Source organism: Lepisosteus oculatus, chromosome 11, assembly GCF_040954835.1.
Source record: "Lepisosteus oculatus isolate fLepOcu1 chromosome 11, fLepOcu1.hap2, whole genome shotgun sequence".
In the NCBI taxonomy this organism is placed as follows: Eukaryota; Metazoa; Chordata; class Actinopteri; order Semionotiformes; family Lepisosteidae; genus Lepisosteus; species Lepisosteus oculatus.
In genome coordinates this window covers 10,777,391-10,797,515 of record NC_090706.1, presented here as the reverse complement: position 1 = coordinate 10,797,515, position 20,125 = coordinate 10,777,391, and the positions used below count along the sequence as shown (strand labels likewise).

The 20,125-nt window shown below is 45.0% G+C and overlaps 1 long non-coding RNA gene across 1 annotated transcript in view; it reads right to left on the bottom strand.

Moving 5' to 3' along the window:
- The window catches only part of LOC107077544 (uncharacterized), a 40,954-nt gene that overhangs the window by 2,801 nt on the left and 18,028 nt on the right, over positions 1-20,125 (bottom strand). The gene's annotated exons all lie outside the window — the stretch shown is intronic.

The following is a 20,125-nucleotide window of genomic DNA, read 5'->3' as shown; positions in this document are numbered from 1 at the left end:
ATACTCAGTCATGCCAGGAGTGTGTTACTGAACTGGAAGTCGTGCAAAGCTCAAGGACTTCTGCAGGGGATATTCCCAGTCATGAAAAAATAAATACAAACTCAGTTGCAGGCACTGAGTAGGTGGGTTCGGCTCCCTCTTGGACTACTTCTGACTGAGGGAGCAAGTACTTTCCCTTCTCCCTGACTTCTATTCTATTCAAACAAACAAAAAAAAAGCTTATTTTTCAGAAATCATCTACCCACTTGCAAAACAGGATGGGTATGTTAGATATTAGGTATTTATTTTTGATTGAGCAATGCACTTCAGGCAAAAGGTCACTCAACCTGCTAATGCAGAAGTGCTGAACGCGCGCCCTTCCCCCAGCCGAATCTCCACAGCGCCTTTGTGAAAATAAACAGCGAGGATCCAATGTTTTGTTTCTTGGTGTTGTGTACCATGTCACCCCGGGAAAAAGAAGAAAAAAAAGGACTCTTCACCTTTTCTTGAGGCTAGATGGGCTGCTGGGACTGGGCGAAACCAATCTTTCCACACTTCATTTTAGGGCAACAAAGAAAAGTCAGGTTTGATCTGGCCTTTCCCCATCAACAAGTGAGCATGGGGATGAAATTCCACAGCATTTCCCCTGTTTGCCCTGTTTCCCTGGCCTATAGAATTACTGCCATCACTGCACTCTCCTGCAGCATGACTCAGCCACGACTTTGTTGCCTTTTCAGACATTTCAGTCCTTCCTGAAGAAATCAATCTTGTTTGAAATCCCCCCTAGTTTTTCCAAAGGCTTAAACTGGTGCTCTCATAATCATTTACTTTTCCCCCCTCTTTCTTTTATCTCCTGTGGAGTTTTTAGCTGCAGTTTTCTGCAGCTAAAACCTTGCCATGACTTAAAATTAAATTTAAATGAAATCACATTGACTCTTAATTGTAAAAAAAAAGATCTGTATGTCTCCTCATAATCCTGGGGCCCTGGGTTCAATTCTGGATCTGGGGTGCTGTCTGTGTGGAGTTTGTATGTCCTCCCCAGGTTTGCTTGGGTTTCCTCTGGGCACCCCAGTTTCCTCCCCCAGTCCAAAGACATAATGGGAAGTAATATGGCTTCTGGAAAACTGGCCCTGTGCATATGTGTGTTCGTGCCCTGCCATGGACTGGCGTCCTGTCCAGGGTGTAGCCTGCCTTACGCCTGGTGCTTGCTGGGATAGGCTCTGGCTCCCCTGCAACCTTGAATTGGATAAAGGAGTTAGGAGATGGCCGGCTGGGTGGATCTGTATGCCTCCACGCACACGAGGTGCACATTCCCTTCCTTTTCTGTGTGATCTGCGTAAAAAGTCCTATCTGTTCAAAAACGATCGTAAAAATGTGTCACGTGCGTTCCATTTGTTCTGCTGAAGCCGGCAATGCAGCAGACAGCAGGAACTGGGGCTGCATGCAGCACAACTCTGCAGCCCCCCAGGCTCCCTGCCCCCACCCACTAGTCTCCCAGCTTCAAGCATGCCCTACAATGCCTGGAAATTAATAAGACAGCAGTCAATTAGGCAGTTGCTGGCAGTGTTGTTTCCCAGCTGTGTCCAGGAAGGAGATGAACCTGTGCACAGTCTGGAAGGGCTGAAAGACAGAGCTGGGCCAGACTGCTGATTTGCATAAACTGAGAGGGGGGTGGGGAGGCTAGAGCCGAAGGAGACCCTGCCAATTTCCAGTCAACCTCCCTCTCTGGTTTCCCAGGAATAGGAATGTGAAGCCAAATGCTTTACAAAGACGCATCTCAATAACGCAAACTTTATAATTTAAGCTCTGGCAACTTTACACATTTAAAACAGGCATCCGCCCAAAGATTGTGTAATTGTCCAAATTTCCCACCCACTGTCTAAATACCCGCTCCCTGCAAGGCGTCAACAGGCCCCAGGTGCTTCACAAGGCCAGACTCTCAGGTGCGGTTCTGGTTGGGTTTGCTGTTTTGTGTGCTTCAGCTGATTCACCTCTGTCAAATGCCTCATTTTAATATGGCAGGGCTGTGTGTACACTTAGAATGTTTAGCCTACACAAGATCCCATTTGTCAATTGCAGGGCCCTGCTGTTACGTGGCAAGGTAACACGTAACCTTGTTACCTTGTCACGTTGCCTTGTGACGTAAAGTCACAAGGGCAGCCAAAGGAAAAAGAAGTCTCCAGGTCCTTGCTGGCATATCCCTGCGCCCAGCACTAAGGACAAAAGGAACTGAGTGCACCTGTCTCAGGTGGAACTATATTTCCCCAGAGCAGGAATCTAAACACAAAAGAAGCTGCATGCTTCAGAAACGATCCGAAGGTATTGCATTTCAACAGCTGATCAAACTTTCGTTAAAAAAAATGTCACGGTCCGGCTGGTTTTGGCGTTCAAGCTGTTTACATGTCATCCTCCGATTCACGGAAAAACGACGTTCTTCTGAAATTGCAAATCAGTTTCAGGCCTTTTGGAAAACGTCAAGGCAAACAAAGCCACAGAGTGTGGCATTCACGGTGGTGATTTAGGCATTTTGTTTTACTCTTCCATGATACTTCTCAAAGCAAGACGGTCATGATCCTTCTTGTTATTATTGGCAGGTATGTGTGAGACTGCTGTTTTCATGTCTGTGTCCGCGGCAGAGAACTAGGAGAGGAGAGAGCACTGTATTCCTGTAGCAGCACTGTAATCGCTGAACCCTGTCAATGGGCCCAGCTTCCTTGATAGGCCTCAGAGCAAGCTGCAGCAAAAACGCTTCAGGAATGCAAGAGAGAGGGAGAAGCACTGCCAAGAAAGAAATAAGTCCGTCCAAATCCACAGTGGCCTCTCAGCACCCTCACCTCTGCCCCACAGTGGCCTCCTCTCTCCAGAACTGTGCAGATCTGAAACCCCGAGAGCTATCTATTGAGTGTGCACGTGATCTGTCCAGCTCATCAGCAAACTGAAAACTGGAAGGGAGAGAGGCCGCAGAGGGGATACTGTGGCTTCCAGGGCAGACCTCAAGATCCAGTTCCTGTGCGCCGTTTCACAAACAGATCAACAGGGCCTCCCCACCATACCCCTTCCCATCATGCTCGGCGGCGGAGACGAGACGCTGGTTCAGTTCCAGGGTTCGTTTCTTAAAAGAGTCTGCTTCACTCCTGAGCTCAGGCTTTTAAAGGTTTCTGTTCTGTGTGCTGAACCAGAATAAAAACCCTTTGCCACCACAGTCTGAAGACCAGTGTCCACACACCTCATATAAATAAGGCCAATACATTCTGGATCGCCTTAAAAGTCCCCCAAGGCCTAGGTTGCCACACAAACATTAAATAAGAAATTAAATAAGAAGGGGAAGTAGTGGGAAAAAAAACAGAGGCTGAAAAAGAAAGGAGGAGGAGAAAGGGGCCTTGTGGGAGAGGGAGAAGCCCTGGTGGGTATTTCTGCACCTGCATCACTGTTTTATTAGGTCAGGGGTCTCTCTCGAAAAAAAGGGGTGGGGTGCCCCCCTCCCCCTGCCACTGATTAACGGCTGCCACATTCAGACGCCTCAAGTTCAGCACTTCTACACCCCCCTATACCCACCGCCGCCCCCCTCCCCCTGCGATTCTCGTTAAAGAAATGATACTTTGCAAAGAAAGCGCCTGATTGCAGTGGCACCCCTGCGTGGCCGATCTGGGTCAGTCTCCCTGATGAGACAGCCACACATGGGGAGACGGACCGAGGACACTGCCTGACCTGATTAGAGGCCTGACTGCTTGGGCGAGCCGGCTAATCAAGCACCCTCCCCCTCCGGTCTCTCTCCCACCCGAGCTCAGATGCGACACGCAAGGGAGAAGAACAGGACTCAGGTCACAGAATAGTAAAGCCAGGGCAGACTGGAGCAACTGAAACCTCCCAGGCGAGAGGAGCCAGTTCAGGGTTATCCTCATCATTGTCATTCCCCAGAATGGGCAAAGGTCTATTCCATGCTGAAAAGAGAAGAAGAGAAACACAATGTTTTGCCTGTGAAGGCTTCTTCGGGTGTCACACCTGAAGAAGGCCCCACAGCCAAAATGTCGTGTTTCTTTTTTCCCCCTTTTCAACATGGAATAAACCTTTACTTGTTCCTTTGCAGCCTATGCACACTGACACAGCTACTGTACCTACTGTGCTTGAACATTAGCATTCACCCTAGAGTCTGAGAAGCTGTGCCTCCTTCCAATGTCCACGCCCTAGACTACTCCTTGTACCGACTAGAGCAACAGACAACTGGAGCATTAACAGCAGCAGAATTACTCTGCACCAAACAGACTAGGGGAATACTTTCCACTGTATTATGGGAGCATAAACAACACCAATCCCGCCTTACTGCATCCTCTTGAAAAAGCTGAGGGTATATTCCTGTGCATCTGGAATATTTGTGACTGTGAGTGTGCTGAGGGCATTTCCCAGGACAACATGAGAAAATTCCACAGGGGCCACACACACCTGCCAGGAAAAGGATCACATTTTCCGCCGTTATATAAAGATATTAGCATCAGCTGGAAGATGGCCTGTTTTTTTTTTAATCCAATGACATGCACTTTTTATTTACTGCTTATATGCTTACTGCTTATAGGAGAAGTCCATTGCTACAGGCCTTAAAGGTGTTGGCCCTTGATAATGTCATCAGATCATTAAGCACCGGTTCAGTTTGTCTTTAGCGTAGCATTAGCAAGTCTTTGAAATCCAAGGTATGCACCTTCAAACTCTTCGCCTGGGAGAAATGCCCCCTGCTCTTTCACACAGCTGTGAAGGCACTGATCCAGAACACAGTGTCCAGAAATCACAGAAGAGTGATTCCAGAACACAGAAACAAACACACCTCACCATTCCCACCCCTTAGCCTGGTTTGCTGGCTGTTGCCAGTAACAACTCAGGATTTCGGTTTCCAAAATATATCACCATTGGTTTGAACAAGTTAGCTTGAGCTTGTGTGCAATAAGAGATTGCAACAGTGCATTTGGTTTCCGTTCATTTTAAGTTGCATGTAAGATAGAGAAGATTTAGTGCTGGTTGTGTCGGAAATCTGCACCTTGTAGGGCCGCAGGATAGCAGCTAAAAGGTCTTCAAACTGCCTTTCCCAGAAACTTTAAATGTCATGGCTAACGAATCAACTCCCTCAGCAGATTTAAGATCTACTGTGTAGTTTTTCTGATTCTGGAGTGTGGTATAAAGGTGAAAAACGCCTGTCTCTAAATGGCTAACAGTATGAGCCAGATCATGGCAAAAATGATAAGCCTATGCTGTCTGACTCTTGCAGACCACTGGTAACTCCGACACAACTCACTCCAAGGCCTTGAAGCTGAGTTTTGCAGACGCTCCTGCAGACGGCGACGTGTTTTTCAGATTTAGCTATCATCCGAAAGTGAACTCTGGAACGCGAAACAGCGCGCGCTGAGCCTTGGGCAGGCTGATGCAGCTGATACTTGATGACCTTTAAAGTCTGTTGAAAATGTGTCTGCGAGGCCTTTGAAGTTAACCAGCAGCCTCCTCAACGCCACTCGGTGTTCCGCTCACCAAAGCCTACAGTCGCTTGAACCGGCTCTGCCTGTGCTGCTGTTTGTCACATAGAAACAGGGAACAAAGGCGAGGCTCACCTGAGAGCTCGGTGCACAGTGGGAGCAGGTGTCTGCCGGCACGCTATTTTTAATTAGCTGCAGCAGAGCCAACCGCGGCCCGACACTGAGTTCAGCCCCCCTGCTGCACAGAAAGGGCAGAGCCGACAGGCTTGTTTTTCTTCCCCTGCCTTAACCTTCCAGATCAGGTCTCGCTTCTCTCCTCGACTCTGAGCTCCTGTCCCCCCTTTGTGATTGCACCGTGATTATCTTAATACACACTGCCAACAGCAATGCCGAGGGCAAACTCAGAAGGAACGCCTCTAAAATTCCAGACACTGGCCGGGACACCGATAGCGAGGGCCAGAAATTCCCACCAGCACCGAAGCTTCAAATGCCTTGAAATCTGAACAAAACTCAAAAAGGCTTTGTTATTCTACAAACAAATTGACTTCTCAAGTCACGCACCATAGCTCCATTTCACCATACAGGAAAGCATGCGCCACTGTATCTTTAAATCAAGCCGAATATTGGGCCATTATAGTGAGGTGTTTCAGAATCTTGCCATGAATCCTATATTAACACTGGATCTAAAGCAGCAATGTGCTCTTCCTGCACGTCCTACGCTACAGGAATCATCAACATGGTGTCGAAAAGAACATTAACTGATGAGTAGGGAGCCTCAATGGGTATTTATGATTCATCAGAAATGACTCTTGATCTCGATTTTAGGCACAGTTCAGAGATCAGGACCATCGCACAGACGGGCAGAGAGATGCAGCTTGTGGCAGAAACGGGAGGCCGTGAGTTGAGGGGACAGGAAGCCATGCCGTTGATGTTGCAATCTTTCCAGGAAAGGTTGAGAAATGTTACTAGATCAAACAATCGACAAACAACCAGGTCTCCCGCGTGGACTCCCCACCACCATCGGACTTTCTCTCGTCACTGGTTTTTAAAGCGCACGGGCCAGGCGAGCCCTAGCAGTCGCGAGCACTCCCAAGTTCACGAGCCGAACCAGGAAGAGCATTCCTAAGGGCAGCTGCAGCGCCAGCACCCGCGGTGCAGTTCCTCACTCGCTTTCCAAATGCGCTTGTCGTGACAGAACGAAAGAAAGAAGACTGGAAACTCCCATGCCGTGGGGGAAAGATACAGCATCTGGACAGCAAGCATTTAGGGCCTGGCGTGTCCATGCAGGGCCCAGTCGCCATGATGTCACCAGGGCGCTCACAAGCCAAGCGATCAGGTCAGCGCTCTGCCCAGAGAGGGGAAGCATGCTCAGATCCCTCTCAGGCAGCCGGACGCCGTCCTCAGAATGCGCTTTTAACGGCCTGGTCACTATGTGCCTTGCATCAACAGCGCCTCTCTGTTGAAACAGTTGGGCTTGCAGCTTTCACAGATATAGTTTGATCGCATAAACTGGGGGAAGGAACAGAATCAGATACTGGCGGGATATGAGAAGCAAATGAAAGTCATTAACCCCGATCTCATCACTGCTGTCAGCAATCACAGGATTGGATTAGGCTCCAGACTGAGAACATGCTGGGACTTTGCTGAGGGGGGATGTCTGTTCCTCTGTCGGCTGTACCCAAGCTTGGCTAATCCATTCAGTTTTATCTGCTGTAGCTAACCAGATTAGAATCAAGTGGAAACAGGTACCCAGCTTCTGAGTGTTGTCCTTCATCGCAGAAAAGAGATAAATGCTCCCAGCTCAGATAGGATAGACAATGAGGGATTGCATTAGTTGGAATAAAATGTTGACCAGGTTGTTCAGCCTTTAACAGAAGCTTCAGTTTGTTTTTAAAACAGATAGGTTCATCATCATCAATGGTAATTCCTTGCATTATATAGGGTTTTTTATCCAAAAGGATCACAAGGTACTTATCATGTCGAAGGGTGTGTTCAGTGACACACTGAACAGCAAATCAGAGGGAAAAGTAAGACTTTTGGTTTGGATTAAGGGGAAAAACATAGGTAGAGCAGATTTTAGTAACCCAGAATAGAATTTAGCTAGGATACGAGGGTTAACACTCTTGGCTGTGTGCATTGGTAGAATTTGATCGTACTGAAATCTGCACCTAGACTGAAACAATTGGGACAACATGGTCAGATATTTTGTCTCTGCCTCCTTCTCCCTTAATTTTCTGGTTATGTAGATTTTTTTTTGTTAGATCTTCTTGTTTATTTTGTTCTATCTGTAAAGTGTAAAAAAGAAATGGGTTACACAATTAGCCATTTATTTATTTGAAATAACACCATTAAAACACAGATTTCTAGAAGCTGTGAAACGGTAAATTCAATCACAATTGAACCTGCTAGTTTTAGATGTGCAAACAGGCTGGTTACTCATGAATGAACAGCAGCCTCTGTGTGACTTCCTCAGGTTCAGACAGAGCAAGCTTTAACCCTAGCAAGGCAAGCAAGTGTTCGACACTGCCCTGAAGTGAGACATCCAATCAAATATGGAAGCCTGTCTGCAGTTAAACTCTGCGATCTGAAAATGTATCAGAAAATGTGGGCTAGTTAATATTTGATGCAATTATAGATCTGGCTTCTTGACTGAAGTAGTATTTTTTTAACCTTTCATCATTATTGCCATTAGTTAGAATTGTGCTCAGTGGCCAACAATGTCTTTTAGAGGGTCACATAAGGCTAAAGAATTGGTGTCATTTCAGACTAAGCTAAAAACTCTGAGCCCTGTGCTCTGTGCTAGAGGATGGAGTATCTCAGCCAGCTGACAGCAGGTTACAGTGTGAAATATTTACACAGCACAGAGATACACACAGTTCAATGGGCTTTAGCTCAGCCAAAGTCCTTGCTGTGCAGGTGGCTGTCATTCCAAGCGTGCAGAACAATAGCACTTTGTGAGTGGAATAATTCGCTGGTTCTTTCCCCTGCTGAATTCAACTTCCTGTGCATCATTTATGACAGAGGAAGAGACTAAAACCAAAGTATAGTTGTTGCCATTTCATTCTTTCTCTAACACTTTCAACAGCGTTCTTCCTACAGCAGGGTGGGAAATTGAGATGCCTGCTTACATTTTTTCTGGCAAAAGGGTTTTTCCTGAAACGTTCTGTCAAGTATCCTTACTCCACGTGTCCTTTCTAAGTGCCGAACAGTGTCAGTAAGATTGGAACGAAGAACAAAGTCAAAGCAATGTTTTGGACGAGCAGAATTTGATTTCCGAAGAGCAAAGCAAGGACAAGAGACATATGGGCAGGACCGTAGGATGTCGTGCTGAGCAAGTTACTGAACCTCCTCACTCTCTGTCCTTCAGATAAGTAATAAATGGCCCTGCTATCGTCTGCAGCAGTGATGTACCCCCCCCAGTCTCTGTCAGCAGCTTTGGATAAAGGTATCAGCAAATGAGCTATCATTATGTTCTTTGCGGTGAGCTCTGCTCCAGACTGATTGCTGCCAGTCGATTCGCAGGGCGTTGCTCTTGCAATGCTTTATGATAGTAATTTCACAAGCAGGAGGAGAGTAACACGCCCTAACAATGCCTTCTTGACGGATGACAAATAACCCCAGCAGGGCTCACCTGCATCAGTGCAAGAAGGGTTAATTGCCCTCTCTGGGCTTGTCTGGGCCGGACGCAGGCAGAGCAGATTGTACCTCCTGTGGCAATCCACTGACAAGACTCAATTGTGTCTGAAAAAGGAAACCACACACTGCAGCCAGCCTCACGCCACCTCAGCTTTCTGAAAGGGGAAAGGCCTCTTTCACTCTGATGTCGAGAAAAAGAGGTTCTTGGTCTTTAGCCAAGTTATTCCCAAAAGTTATTCTTGAAGTTATTCCCAAACTGCGTGGGCAGGGAATGAAACACCTAAAAACCAAAGAAGAACAAGCCTTCCAGAACAGATAATGTTTGCTTGTGGTAGCATGTTGCCACAGCTCCAGCCCTTAGTAATACAGTTTCATGTGTCTCCTCAATGTTTACTTTCTGATAGCAAACTAGTTAGATCACTTTTCTGCAGGTGGGTTACTTATAAACTAATTTGCTGTGTAAATGTTGTTTTCTCTTTGTATAAGAGATGTCAACCTGTGCATTTCCAGTGCTCCACCTATTGAAACCACAGCTGGCAACATAATTTGCACAAAATAAGGACTGCTTCCAAAAAGAGCTTTTAAGTCAAAAAAGCACGTGGCGTGTAGCCCACCCTTCCAGTTCATGTATTATGACATCGTTCAGTCCATTAATAAGACAGTGAATCTTCCATTTTGCTTGCTGTTAAGCCTTCAGCTTATAGTAGGCAAAATTACTTTGGAAAGACAAATATCAACACCACCCAAATCTGCTAAAAGCTTAAAGTTAATAAAAGGAATGTATACTTTATGGGAGAGTGTATTTTTAAAAATGGAAGTTTAAGAATAGCAAGATAAAATATTTGAGATTCTTCTGTAATTGGTTATTTGCTTCCAAAAGATTGATTTCCCATGTGAATGCAGGAGGCATGTCCTAGTTCTGGAATCTTAATGTCTGTATGGAGTTGTTCCCACTGGCTGTATTTAGTGCCGTTTTCTCTCCAGACATTTCTTCCTCATAGAACAAGTGCTGTTCATTTCAATGCCTTGGACAGGCTGGCGTTATGCATCTTCTGTGGATGCTCTGGCTAAAGAAGAGTTGATCCCCCACCCTGTTTTTACTGCCTTTAGCAGAGATGAGACTCTGTATACTAGCACCCAAATACCCATCCATCTAGTAGTTAATATTCCAATTCAAATCCTCAAAGCCTCCATACAACCAGTGACAGATAAAGAATTCTTTCACTTTGGATTTTAAGTTTGGTTAATTTATTATGACATCTGAACTCTCACTTGCTAGTACTCCATCAACTGACCTGGGTACCAGAGACAAAGTTAGTTTAATCCACAGTATTGATATACTGTATATGTAATAAGTTACTGTTTCGGCAAAATAGCATCTGCTCTAACACACATGCTTTACACATTAATAGAGCACCAATACGAGTTCAAGATTTTGCAGTGAGAAAGATAAATCCTCATAGAACTCATGTCCCGCTGAAAGACCCCCCATGACCACACATGGGAGCGGGCTCTGTTGCATGAGATTGCAGGCCTCAGCGGCTCTATCCCTGTGCTGGATCAATGCGTTGTGCTCTTCTCTGGCTGCCCCCTTTTCTCACTGCAATGCAGAAGCACAGCTGAAGAAAAAGAAAATATTTTGAGGGGCTCCTTCCTGTAAAATTATTACAGGGGGGAATAATGATGGCTTTGATTGGTGTCTGGTTATTGAGCAGTGCTTCCTGTTTCTTTGTATTAGTTTCATTGTGAGTGCGGGAGGGAGGGGGCGGGGGGGCACAGCTGTCGAGATGCCACATTAAGGCACTGCGCTTTTCACTGCCGTACCACACACACACACACACCACCCCCCCACCTGCGCACGCGCCACGCACACACACAGCATGGACCTCTTTATCTTTCCAGCTTTTGTTCTTTCTCCTTTCTCTTTTAATTATCACGTTATTATCATTCTAATGTCATATTTAATACTTTCAGTGGGGGTAACTCTGGTGCATCGGGGAGCCTGGTGGCTCAGCAGTGAAGGAGGTGAAGGAGCAGGACTTGTTGCCGGGCAGCTCCTGGCTCAAGCTGCTGCTCTGAACTCAAGTCTCAGCGTCACCCTGTATGGCTGTACTTTACCTCCTCCAGCTCAAACAGAGTCAAACCGAGGGCCTGCTCTCAGTCACTTAGCAGCAGCAGGGGCTGGTGCACTGTCCACTTGCTGGTCTTTCTTTGGATTAAAGCGTCAGCTAAGAAACTCATTTCAAACACAGAGCAGGTGGGTTGGAGACCGAAGGGAGGCCCAATTGTGTCTCAAAGCGTTAGAATGAACAGACAAAACAAATGCTGATTCCAAAGGGGCCAAATACAGAATCAACTCCACCCCAAATCCATTCCAATTTCTTTTCGTTACACCTAAGAGGAGGGACAGATACGGGGATTGTGAAAGCCATTGGCGAGACGCAGTCTTAACCCATTTTCTTCTTTAAAACTACTGTCTTTGTCTCAATCACAGCCTCTGGGATAGCCATCTTGACCAACATTAACCAGCTGTGTAGTTAGTTCACTAGAGACTGAAAATCAGCTATTAGAAACCAGAGCAGTTAGGTCTGGTCACCTATTCACCAGTTTTCAGACTAAACACAAACGTGCACACCCCATTAAACATACAACAATTATAATACTGGAACACAAGAAGGGTTATGAAGGAGAAGAGACCGTTCTGCATACCTAGGCTGTTTGGTAGATAGCAGTTAATTGATCGGAGGATCTCATCCGACCATTTTTCAAACGAAGCCAAAGTATCGGCTTCAACAGAATGACTGGGCCACACTCCCAGCACCCCTTGGCTGAAGTGTTTCCTGCTCAGGGTTTTAAAGGTCATTTAAGACCTAAAACAGGAGACACATTGTTACACAGAGCATTGTGGAAGGCTCCCAAGCCATGTTGTTGAAGTTGACTGTCTGGAGTCCTTTACAAAAGAGAACATTTTGGGAGATCATTAAGCTACCCTGCAATCACCTGAGCAACATGGCACAGCCCAGTGGCACTTTCCAGTCCGGGGCTCCTCAACTCACTGCCAGAGGGCCTAGTGTCTGCTGGTTTTCTCCCACTCTGAGCAGTCAATTAAACAACCAACTTCATAATTTTATGAGTCAAACAAGTACCGGATGTAACTTAAGGTCTTTTATGGTTGATTACTCAAAACAGGCACTTGATCAAAGGTACAGTTAAGACACCTTAGAGCCATGGTACATTTGTGTAGTATTACACTTCCGTAGTTAAATAATATTAGCATGCCAGAGCTAGAAATGATTCCCGACTGTCTGGTTCTCAAGAGCTACACTGTATTTTTATGCTCTCATTTTCCCCTCTTATTTAATCAGTTGGCTGCATTTTTCTAAGTCCACTTTTGTAACAAAGAGGGAGCCAAAGCCAAGTTGAGAAACAGTGAGATTGTGGATTCAGAGGACTGAACCCGAGCAGACCCGACTAAAAAGCTGAAAAACCATCATTTTAATGAGCTGTTCAATTAACTCATTTAGAGCTTTTAACAACCTAAATCAGCCTTTAACAACCTACAGCTGGCTGGCTGGCTGTGGCTAGGCCTTCATTCTGTGACACTCCAGCTCACACAAACTGACTCGAGCTGACAGTCCGCTTCCCTTCAGTTAAGACCTGAATTTGACTTGCCTTCCCTGAAAGTTTCTTTGTTACAATGGCAAGACACCGCATTGTAATTGAAAAAGAAAAAAAAAAAGCAGAAGAATAAGAAGCAAAAAAGGCCTGAAAAGACCAAAATGTTGGGCTGTTTTTTTCCATGACCACATTGTAACTGACCGAACGTGTACAGCTTTCAAACGACAACCTATCTGGGCCACTGCCTGACAGCGCTGAGTGCAGTACTAGTGGTTAGTAGTGCTAATCAGTAGTTTTTAACCCGCTTTATTTTTAGATAAGGGCAGAGCATTCATATCACAGAGATCTCTCTCTCTTTTTCTGCCTCGACATATTTTCCATTAGCACGAGCAGGCTCACACACTGGGTTTCCTGCTGTGGTGAGCCTGTCAGAGCTCACCCAGGGCAGCTCTATCAGAGTGCCCTCCCTCTCATATTAACCTATGCCGCACTCTCTCTTTTTCTCTCTCCCTCTTCCCCTGTTGCTTTGGCTCTTTCACTTCTTATTCCAGGCTTTGAGTCTGAGCAGATGTTTTTGCAAACAAGAGAAACAGCCCTTTTCACTCGTTCTCTTACTTATTTTGCCTGCCCTGCCAAAGACACACTCACACACCTGGCTCGCTAGTCATGTGTGTCTTTATGTCATCATTTTACGACAAGCATGGTGTGTAACCAACACAGCCCAGACTCCTCTCTGCTCCAGCAAACTGACGCTCATTTATATTCTTACAAATGCATGCCATTACTGTACATTTATTTTCTTCACACTTTGTCATTATGCAGAACTCAGTTTGCATTCACAATAAACATGCACAGCCTGACCCTTGAACAGAGAGGATCCCTTTCCCCAGGCCAGACGGTGTGTTTGTCCAGTTTTTCTGTCCATAATATTTGGATGCCCCAGTGATTTGTATCTCTTACATGAGCATCGGCACAAGACTGTACATGAAGTACAACATCATGTGACCAGATAATGTAGTTTCAATGCTTGTTCCCATCTGAGTTGTGTCAGGTTTTATGCTATCCATTGTATGATAACATTAATAAAAGAGGGTGTAATCTGTTTAGGAAAATGGGACAAAACATATATTTCAATGGTAAATGTAATGGATTCCCCAGCTCCTGTTGAAGAAGAAAAAAATGTTAAGGAGTCAGGACAATTCTCTTAAAGTACCACAAGCTCTTGGCTTTGCTGCAGAAGTTGAAAACCTTCAATTCAATGGTAAACATAGCAAAACAAAACATTGTTTGTATTTTAGCTCCCATGCATAGTGTTATTTTATCTCTAGTATTGGCTTACTGGATAAAGCCTTACCAGCTGTTTCTTATAGAGAATCACACAGAAGCATATATTCCAATGATAAATGCAAAGCAATGAAGCAATTAAGTGGTTTTTTTTCTTTTTGTCTGTATTAAGAAGTGCTTCCTGTTTTCTGAACCGAATGCTCCTAAACATTTGTGTCTTTTAAAGACATACTCCTGTTCTGACTTGGCCAGTGCCTTTTAGGATGTTGAATGCTCAAATCAAGTTAATGTAAAAGTTCTCCATATAAAGCTAAAATGATTCAGTTCCCTTAATCTGCCTGAGAATGACATGCTCTTCAAACCAGGAACGAGGCTTTCCTTTGGAGTGCCTCATGAGCAGCAATATCCTTTTGTTAACCCATCCATCCATTTCTAACTGCTTTATCCAAAACCGGGTCATGTGGGAGAACATACACACTCCTTGGCGATAGCATCCCAGGAATTGAACCCAGGGACACAACAATGAAAGGCAGCAATGTTAGACAATGTGCCACTGTGCTACCCTTCTGCTGGTAATGAGGTGACCAATCCTGAGCACAATATTGTTAGTAAGGTCTCATACAGTTTTAATATGACTTGCCTTGACCTGTTCTCTGTATTATAACTAGAACTTCAAGCACCCATCTTCTGGCTTTACAATGGTTTAGAAAAAAAGCACTGTAGCCAGGGTTCATGTCAGCAGCTGGTACTAGTGTATTCTCCCTCACTTTGGGCTCTTCCGGTGCTCTGATTAATTAGCTGCAGTGTACATTCACACGTCACACCGTGGCTCTGAAGAGATGTAATCTGCAGACTCGTATGCACTCCCACAGTTTGTGGATTTGTTCTCATGTCCTTTTGCAGACATTAGGCACATTGTGATATTAAGGTCTTTCGGTTGTTTCCTGCACTTCAACATCATTGCCTCAAGAATCCCTGCATCTTTCCAGTGCTTCCATTCTGAAAAAGCCAAGTAATTTTATTTAGTGTTCCAAAATCCTTGACCTTGTTTTAGAAACAAAAATTAAAAAACAGACTGTAAGGGTGCCACTGTTTACTACTGTAAAAGCGTATAAATGGCAGTATGGGCACTGCACATCCTTTAGGAGTTTAACTGGGGTATAATTACAGGCTAAAGCTCAGGGGACAGCAAGGTAAATCAGAGTTCAATGTGAAATTTTAAGAGGAAAATCAGGTAGAAGCTGCCAGCTTTCCATGCAAATCTGACAGTGTTAACCTTTCAAAAGAGGGAGCCGAAACTGAAACTCAGCCCTGGCTCCGTTTGCTCAGGTGTGCCGGAGCGTGCACTGCAGAATTCGTCTGCTTGTGTTCCTGCTGCCAGAACACTGCTGTGCCCACTCGGCAGCAGCCTGGGAAGGAAGAACTCAGGCGAAACCAGGCCGCGCTTATTCAAAACCAGAGCAGACACGCTCAGCACACCTGGGGAACTCGACGCGGCGCTTTCACAGGGCAGGCTGAGCGTCGCCTTAACCCCTTCCTGTCCTGCACACAGAGCAGACGCAGGGCTGCCTGGCTAAAACGAGGGAGGATGACTGAGAGGTTAGGGAATGACACAACACCAAGCACAAAACAGAGTAGACTCAAACACACCAAAGGAGTAGAAGTATTCTAGGAAAATCACACATCTCCATCTCTAAAGATGTTCTGTTGCTCAGGGGGTTGTTATTTAAGTAAAACCGTATGATTGTTATTATTACTGCTCATATGATTATAATACGATGGGACTATGCAAATACAAGGTGATGCTGAAAATAACATTAAATGCGCATAAAGCTGCAAACTGAGTGGCACACCTTCAAAGTGTGCTAACGAAAGAACAGCTGATTCTTAAGGGTTCTCAGCTGAGCTAGACAGTTATATTTATTTACCCGAGCTCGCAAGCCGAAACATTACTCTGCCACAAGGGAGTCATGTTTTTCAGAATTGAAATGTTTTTCCTAAAAACGATCAATAGAAACCTAGCTATTTGCTTTGCCTTGCGCAGCAGATCTGCCTGACCTGACGGGCAAAAAGAAAGTGCTGTGGGTCTGCCCCAGGCTGGGGCAAGAGGGGCTCGCTCTCGCCCCGTTCGGCACGACCCCTGCTCAGCGCAGGCTGTGCTGTGGGGCAGAGGCAGGCTGCTAAGATGCACTTGGTGGGGGGAATGATGGATGAAATCTGAAGTATTTGCTTGACCCCAGCTGTCTAGCGGTTATGAGCTCACCCCTGACAACCCCCCCCCCCCCATCCCCTCCCGACTCCGGCCCCTCCTCCTCCTCCCCCTTCCCCCTGCAGATGTGAGATCCAGATGTTGAGGCAGACTGGCTGGAGACAGGGAGGGCAGAGGGGTCTTGGGTTCGTGACAGTTCCCGCTGATCGCTTTCCCTTCTGTGGGGGAGAAGGCTGGGGCAAGGCAGACATGCTCAGCGGAGAGAAAAGAAAACACACATCAGCTCTTTTACCGCTTTGGGAATCAAAAAATATTTCTGACATTGCTTTCCCTCTTATTACTCCTATCAATTTGAGAATGAGCCCCAACCGTACCACCCAAAACAGACAATGGCTTCTATTCCTGTGATGATCTATATACTGTAACTACCCCTATTCTGGACCTGCACAGGGACAATCTGTACTGCACATTTGCATCTGCTCCTCTTTGTGCTTTGGCATTGCAAATATGAGCTGTAATCTCACAACTTGAATCGCTTTCCTAAAATCTTTGAACTTACTTGAACATTCACAACTGAAACACGAACTAGGACAGAAGTGATAATTATGTGAGAGTGCTTAAAAGCAAGAACAGGTGGCACACCTTTACTCAAAGAGTGGTGGGAGTGTGGAACAAGCTACCCAGCCAATGCTTTGGCTTCCTTCAAGGCATGGCTGAGATCCTTAGATCAATTTTTGCAAACTACTAAATGAAATAGATGGGCTAAATGGGCCTCTCATTTTTAACTCTAAATGTAAGAACATAAGAAATACCCTCAGCAAAATCAATTTGAATTATTTTTAAAATGTTTAATTCTAAATTTAAATTATTTATTTTACCATTTAACATCTTTTTCACTTTTAGGAAAATCTCTTTCTAGGGTACAGTTAGACCCACATTACTTTGGGCAATGGCGAATGCAGTAACACAAGGAACAAACCAGCACAGTTAGTACGTGTAGAGCTGTGAATTAAAAGTTAAACACTACCAGTATGTGACTAAAATAATTAAATTGACTAACTTGTGCTAGAATATGCAGACAGAAGCTCACAAAAGAAGTCTCGTCATTTGAGAATCCAGCTCTTTGAAATGAAATTTCCTTTCTACAAAAGAAAATGCTGTGATGCCTTTACTGAGAATGACCACGTACCGCAAATACCAAGACACAATTTAAAATCCAGGAAATGCTGACTCCGTATATATTGAGAGATGGTGGCATCCCTGCCCCATTTTTAAAGTTTGGAGGTTCAGCTACCTACAAGGCGATAAGCAACAGGACACTCCTCAATTGACCTCATACTGCTATTGCTATCCTTCAGTAATGAATACATCAAACAAACAAACAGTGCCCTTCTGAAAGACACGTCAAGCTTAGCGTTAATGACTTTTCAGTGGAAGAGCGGGGGAAAGAGAGCCCAGCTGTTATTTGTTAGCTGCCGAGTCCGAACGAAAGCACTGGCTGACCTCAGAGTAGGTCACGTGACCTCGCTGTGATGACCCCCCCCAGCCCCCCACACACACACAGTGACCTCAAACTCCACAGCCCTGATGCCGTTTCACAGCCCAAATGCTCTCCCTTCCAGGCTGGCGTCCAGGAAACGAGCTGGGTCTCTCCTGCGTCTGACAGGACATCCTGGGACACGGCCCAGCGTCGGCGACGGTGCTCTATCGCTCCATCTCTCCACCCCTCCCTCGCAGCAGCTCACTTCAAAGAGTCCTGCCTACAGGCTGAGCAGCCAGGCAAGCACGTGCCTGGCCACCGTGAAATTGGACAACCCTGAGGGCTAATGGCACTCCATTACAGAGCCAGCCCTCTTGGCTCGCAGGCCGTGACATCAATGTCATTCCGCCTGTAGTGTCCCATGCACACAGAAGATAGCGAGGTCCAAGGCTCTCAGACTAAATTGATATCGTTATTAAGCCATCAAGTTGGTCAATTCAAAAAAGGTTATAACAGCCTTATTTTTTTTTAAGTAGGGAGCTGCGTCAGCATGTGCAGGCTGCAAAGGAACCAGTAAAGGTTTATTCCCTGCTGAAAAGGGAAGAAAAGAAACACAATGTTTCGGCTGTGGAGCCTTCTTCACCCTCCTCCTCTTTCCAGCATGGAATAAAACTGGACTTGATCATTTATTTTAGGCTGGGCAAACAAAAACGGAGTGCTTTTCTACTGCTTTCTGCGTGCGCCAACGTCTTGAGTCAGACAAGGAAAAAAATCAACTTGGCAGAACACTTTATATTAACATACGTATGTGCCATCTCTGGAAGATGAGTGCACTATTAGGTTGTGCAGGATAATCACATAAGGAAGTGGAACAAATATTTATAATCAAATGTTGTTCTGTTTTTCTACCGACATGGCAAAATACAATTAGTGAAGTTGCCTTCTCTTGCCTCTAATTCCCCTAATGGCTCTGATAGTCCTTGTTTGTTAGCACGGCAAACATTTGCATGAAACTGAAATTGAAGTGAAACCAGGTTTTAGAGATGACAGGGACCCTAAGGAGTAACTGTGCATGATAAAATATGTAACCCAAATCTGTCCAGCAGCATTTTGACACACTCCTACACCCTATACAAAGATACGGTGCCATTATGTTTGGAACATGTTTACCAAGAGGCAAAACATTTACACAGCTTTAGCAATTCGGTCTAAAAAACTCAGAAGCAGTCAAGAAATAATTGTTGACTATGTCTCTACAGCATAGAATAACAAAACAAACTGAGGATGTGGTTAAAGAAAAAGAAGAAAAAACTTCACAATTGCATGCCATATTTCCATGAGTCATCACTGAGTTGTCACTCGTGTATTCTGCAACCTAGTACCTGCTGCTTGGCATGTCTTTGCTACTTGTGTGGAGCAGTCAGAAAAGACATCTCTTCTGGTTGGACCTTAAAGGAGACAAGATATCAGCTTAAAAATTGTTATGAACGATCAGATGACTCCTTCTAACCTCAAAGTGAACATGTTCCATTTTTAAACCTGAGAGATGCTCAGAATTAGAAAGTAGTTTATAGCAAAATTGGTTGTCTTAATTTAATAGTACAGTCACCCTCTTGTAATAAAGACCTCATAGAATATTAAGTAATTTTAGACATGTACTTTCTATGGATGGCTATAAATACCATCAGAGGGGTGATTCCCATATTGCATTAAAATGCAATTTACGTAAATGTACATTATGTACATTTACAGGACAATTCAGTGCTGTTGATACAGAAATGTTGGCACTGTAATAAAAATGTTGCTCTCCAAAATACAGAAGAGAAGTTTTAAATGCTAATCTAATACAGATATTACATTTAGAAAAATTTAAAATGTTTTTTGGTTTCAGAGTGACCCCTTGTGAACCAGTAATTGCACTAATTGCTAGCACGTTGTAACTATCTTTTTTACCACAACTTCCATATCTATTTTACAGAGACTAATTTGAATCTGAGCTATGCTGCAATTGCTCAAACTATACCGGTCTCTGCTGTGTTGGTGTGTGCTCTTTTCTGTGGTCGGTGTTGTGCCTGAATTGTATTACATCTGTGTTAACGACTTTATATACAGCATGGCTCGTTATAGTGATACAGTTCTGCTGGAAACACCAACTGGGTGTTGTTATACTGAAGGAAAACAGAGCACAAAAGAAGGTGGAATTGTTTCACATCATGTCAGTTTTTCATGTCTCCTGCCCCTCACTCCCCCACCTGAGTTTAAAGGCCTGACCTTTAACCAGCTCACTTAACCCTGCTGTCTTCACCCATCTCGCTGTGAAACTGGCCCGCACTGGGGAGGAGGTCAGGTCACCAAGGCTCAAAGGCACGAGCCCTGGATTTCAAAGAGATATTGCTCCAGTACCTTTGTTGGGAGCACATCCATTTCAACCCAGACCCCCCCAAAAAATGCAATGAAGGAAAT